Source organism: Lycorma delicatula, chromosome 3 (assembly GCF_047948215.1).
Source record: "Lycorma delicatula isolate Av1 chromosome 3, ASM4794821v1, whole genome shotgun sequence".
Lineage (NCBI taxonomy): Eukaryota > Metazoa > Arthropoda > Insecta > Hemiptera > Fulgoridae > Lycorma > Lycorma delicatula.
This window is the reverse complement of record NC_134457.1, coordinates 192471443-192477442: the sequence shown is the minus strand read 5'-3', so window position 1 is coordinate 192477442 and position 6000 is coordinate 192471443.

The following is a 6000-nucleotide window of genomic DNA, read 5'->3' as shown; positions in this document are numbered from 1 at the left end:
GTCTAGTTTCAAGATATGTGTTCAGGTTGGATAAGCATATAAATCATCTCGCTTTGAATCTGATAGGCAACAGCGAGGACATTAGGAGACTAAAAAGGCTCCATGCGCTTCATCTTGTTGATAGTCCATTATGATGATCCGGTTTGGCGGCTTGGTGCTCACGTTTATTGTTTCTTGGCTGTTTCAAAATTACTGTTTCGTTTACTGTTCTATTTAAAGTTGTTATATATTTTGTTGTTTTAATGTTAAAGTTGACTGGACATTCAGAGGAACTATCAAATATTTTATTATTTATGTTATACTATTGTTTGTTTGTTATGCTATGCTATTGTTTTTGTATTACTTGAGGATTATCATTGGATGGTCCTCTTTCACGTGATGGTCAGTCATACGACTTACTTATAGCTTCATTGTAGAAGCTGATTGTAAGTAAATAAAGGAATTCAGCAAAAAAAAATATATATATTTTTTTTTTATAGCCTATCACATTTCCGGTAACGTAAGGATTCCAACGCGGGGTTATACATCTAAATCGGTTCAGCCGTTGAGCTACTACGGTGGAACAAACATACATACATAGGCCCTAAATGCACTACAATCTTTTTTGGGGAGTTGTGTCTATTGAATGTCTTTGAATTTTTTCCCGAAAATAAATTCTCTTCTATTAAAAAACTAATTATTTTTTAATAGTTTTTATTTAAAACTTGTTGGATAACTTCCATGAAAACCATCTAATCGTATTGGAAGACTTTGAATTTTTTTTTTGAAATTAGAGTATTAAAATCGTACTAAATAAATAATCATTAAAGATAATTAACAATGTACTATTAAGCAAATGTAACGTCTGAAATTGCATTTAAAGCGAAATATAAATAATTAGAATATTAACTCTCCAACTATGGAAAAATTCCACATTACATTCGATTTTTACTAAATTTTTATGCAAACACAATGATAAAAATCAAGGAGTTCGTTAGATCTTCGTCGGTAAGAGACGACGAACTCAGTGAACTACGTTTATAGTTCTAAAAATTAGCTAACCTAACAGCGAAATGAAAATGGGGAAAAAATAAAGTAAGCGTGAATACATATTTCAGTTCATTTAGATTTGCAATAAAGAGTACTTTCAAAAAATACTTCAAATTTTGTTAGACAAGGTTTTTTTTGCATTTGTGTAACCGCGGGACTCGAATATGTCATTTTATTCATTTTTTTAATGTACCTTTACGAATCGCACCGCTAGATAGCAGTACTTGATAGTACTAGGTAGCGTACAAAAACTTAATAATGTACTTGAAATAATAAAATTTAAAAGAAAATATACTACAGCTTGTTTTAATAGTAAATGCTGTTATGTACTGATGATGAAACAATTTTTTTAATTCCCATCACTTCTTTTTAAAAAAAATAAATCTATTAGTTTACAAGAGATTATAATAGTTTCATTAAAAAGGAATAAATAAAACAGAAATAAATTCGATTGGTAAAATCGAATTTAACGATAAAAATCGAGGGTTACACTTACAAAGTAATATATGCAATATTACACCATGGATCTTCGATTCGTAAAGGTCATTACATTAGTTTTATTAAAAAAAGAAAAACTATTGTATGAAGTGAATGATTTGAGTATCAAAAAAAAAAATTGGCCGTGAAATTCAATTTGTTTGTTCTAAGGCAATAAATTTTAATAATAAATCCATAAGATAACAGTCAGTAATTCATAAAAAAATAAAAGAATAATCTAATAAAACGCAGTGATATAAAAAAAAATTACAATGAAATTGTAAACCGTACGGTAAGAGTCTCGCAGATATCATTTTTTCCGCTCAAAAAAAAAATTTCTAAATAATATAAATAAAACTGTTTTTAACAAAAGAATACTGAAATCAAAAAAATGTAAGAAACAACATTTCTATTATCAAAATCTGTTATTAATTTAGAATTTTCTTTAAAAAAAATACAAGTTAAATATATGTAATAGACAATAGATATACAATAATAGATAATAAACATAAGCGTTCCATATAAGTAAAAAAAAAGAGAAAGTTTTTACAAAACTCTTACTGGCCCGATTTAATTTATTAAAAAACGAATACTCATAAGAATTGTGTTATTTCTCTAAATGTGATATGTATTACATATAAATGAAATCGGGCCGGTAACAGTTTTGTAACAAATTTTTTTTTCTTATATGGAACGCTAATGTTTATTATCTATTATTGTATATATCTATTGTCTAATACATATATTTAACATGTATTTTCTTTTAAACAAAATTCTAAATTAATAACAGATTTTGATAATAGAAATTTATTGTCTTCCTTTTTTTAATATCAGTATCATTTTGTTGAAAACAGTTTTATTTATATTACAGAAATTTTTGTTTTTTGAGCGGAAATTATGATATTTGCGAGACTCTTACCGTACGGTTTAAAATTTCATTGTAATTTTTTTGTATAATTTTTACCCTTTTCTTTTTCTTGAACAGTAACATGAAACTTTATTCAGCATAAAAAATAATCAATAAATAAAATGTAATTATAATTAAATGTAAATATAAATTGTAAGTTATTTAAGAGCAGAAGTATCTCAATAATATCAATCAAGCTCTTAAAGTACAATTCTTTGAAACAGATTTCTTAAAAAAATTAGTCCTTTTATTTATCCACACATTATATCCAAATAAATAATGGGGTTTTTATGAAAGAAAAAATAAAGAAACTTTACTACTTTATTAACAAGGCAGCTTTTTCTAATCCAGAATTGGCTGTACAAAAAGTAATATTGACCATCTATACACATTACCTATATATATTATTTTATACATACAATTGTATGTATATATAAATATACTGGTATGCATGTAACAAATATGTATCATGCATTTTTTAATCCATTACTCAAGCACTTTTAATTTTAAAATTCAATTGTTTTTTTATAAATTACTTACACAGGCTATATATATATATTAGTTATAATATATATATATATTTATATACATTAGTTATTATATTAATGAAAGTTATTCCAAGCGTTACAGAGTTACAGGAGGACAAATACACAAGGCATTTTGTTTGTGGGTTTATTTAGATAACAGATTCAGGTAAACACGGATTTAATAGCATTCCAATCTGTTTTTACCAGAGTGTATATTTAATACTAAGGATATTTACTTATTTTTATGTACTTAAATACAAATTCAATAGATGATGCGCCTACTTAAATATTATTTGGATTCAAAATATTTTGATCCAGTTAAAAGAAAATAAAAAATATTTTACCCGGGTTTTGTACTTCCAATAAGTTTTGAGTAACTTATTGTACAATAAGTTTTGACAGTAGAGTGGATCCGAAACGCGTCGACATGTATTAAAAGAATGAAGCTAAGAAAGGTAAGCGCTACTAAACATAGAAACTAAGATACTGTGATCTTAGCAGAAAAGATAGTAGTAATTATTATCTTAACAACAATATGGGTGAATGGTTGAAGGGATAATTCACAATTATTTAAAGAACTGGATATTACTTAGAAAAGAAAATGAAAACGATTAAAGATGATACAGATATAAGATTCGATAAATTGAAATTTTATGAGATTATATATAGAAGATTAAAAAATAGACAGAAAGTAAAGGATATAACAGTAAAGTGATAGAAGTACAATAGGATTAAATATTATACAGAATGGATAATGATGCATTGTTGTTTTTCAGAATAATACAATAAATACTGAAAGGAGTTTTTAAGTAAACTTCATAGAACCCTTTCAATGTTTTTTTTTTCATTATTACCTGATCTTTATATTCTTGGTATTTTAACGTAATTTTATACGTAGATAGGTAAGATACGTCAGCAGACAGTATGTTCTCCATCGTTATCCCTCGTAGACAGTAATCTTCTGAATAGGTGCTTTACAATACCCAACAGATTAATGTGGAATTCCAAGTTGTTTAAGACACTTTTGAGATGAGATGTGCTACTTCGGGAATATTTATTTTCAACATTTTCTTGAAAGATTTGGGTTTCTACTACATGGAAATTAATCTTTCGACTTAGTTTAATTTTTGAGCTATCCACCTTCGATTAATGTAATTTTTAACAGTTTTTCCATTGCTTTAGCAAACGGATAGTCATCCGGATAAACTCATCATTGATGTTTACTTGTCATTCAGGGAAATCAGTAACAAATAATTTTAAATAATCTTTAGTTATTAAGTATAACATAACGAGTTAAAATATTGCTCGTTATTAAAAATATATGAATCCTTAATAAGTGATCTTTTTACCGGATGAACAAAACAAATATAATAAAATGTAAAATAAAATTACTAAAATATAAGAAAATAAAATTGCCTACTAAATTAATACTTCTAACATAAAATTGGTCTCTTAATAAACAAAAGTGACAGTAATGATGATGAAATAATTAAATGATAAATATTTTTCTCGTGATGGGGTACTTTTATCCTCCGGAGAATAGTATTATGATTTAAATTTAACGGAACGGAACGCAAAGTGGCGGGAGTATCACAATTCCCCCTTCGAATCGCAGTGCCTGGACAATGTCTCTTGCTGCTGTATGATTCTGTAATCTAGCGTGTTTCAAGGGTTTTCTTTTAATGTTGGTTATAAGTTTTAAATTTTATTTTATTTATGGACGGATTTTGTGATCTGCGTTCTTATTAAATTTAAACAGAATCCTACTTTTATCTTTAAATTAATAAACGATATGGCCATAGATTTTATTGATCCAAAGTTGAAAAAAAATCTCAATCTTTCAATTAAGTTAACCCCGTACGAGTAGACAATAATCCATTAATTCGATTGATTGAATAAAATTAAAATAATTAGTTACTTTAAGAGTTAGGGGGGAAAACTCAATGTGAATTTTATATGACAATCAGAAACAGAAAATATTTTTTTCAAAATAGTTTATAAGTTGAGAGAGAGAGAGAGAGAGAGAGAGAGAGAGAGAGAGAGAGAGAGAGAGAGAGAGAGAGAGAGAGAGAGAGAGAGAGAGAGAGAGAGAGAGAGAGAGAGAGAGAAGAGAGAGAGAGAGAGATTCAATCTGACATTATTTGACATTTTTTAACTCAAAACTTGGTTTTTAAAACAATGTGTCAAAAATATCCTTCACTTTAAAGTATTTCCTGTTTAGCCTCCGAGAAATACCGTCAGGTAATTACTTCAAACGATGAATGATGGATGATATGTATGAGTGTACATGAAATCTAGTCTTTTACAGTCTCAGGTCGACCATTTCTGAGATGTTTAGTTAATTGAAACCCATTATTTGACATTTTTTAACTCAAAACTTGGTTTTTAAAACAATGTGTCAAAAAAATCCTTCATTTTACAGTTTTTTTCCAGTTTAGCCTCCGAGAAATACCGTCAGGTAATTACTTCAGAGGATGAATGATGGATGATATGTGTGAGTGTAAATGAAATCTAGTCTTGTACAGTCTCAGGTCGACCATTTCTGAGATGTTTAGTTAATTGAAACCCAATACCAAAGAACACCGATATCCACGATCTAGTATTCAAATCCGTATTCAAATTATCGAAGGGAAAAGACAAAAATAATTTCAACAAAAACCAATATAAGATTAGTTATTTATTAGTATATTGAAAAAGACATGACAATATTCAACAGGCAAACGTTAAGTTTAAAAATAGAGTAATACGAGAAAGAATGAAGCGTCTATAAGAGACATTCTAGAAATTATTTATGGCACCAAGCAGTTAAACTTATTTTCCACCGCACATCAACTTCATCTCTCTCTTAAGAAAAATTATTGGAATTTGCATTATTACACTTATTGTAAAATGAAATATTTCGTGTAAAATTTAGATAGATCGATGTATCGATCTATCTAATAATAAGGACGTTATTACAAAATATTGTAAAATTTTCAAAACGCATTTGGATACATTATATTATAACCACACAGACTAATGTAAAGCAAAAAGGTCAATTTAAAACAGGAACTCGTTTCT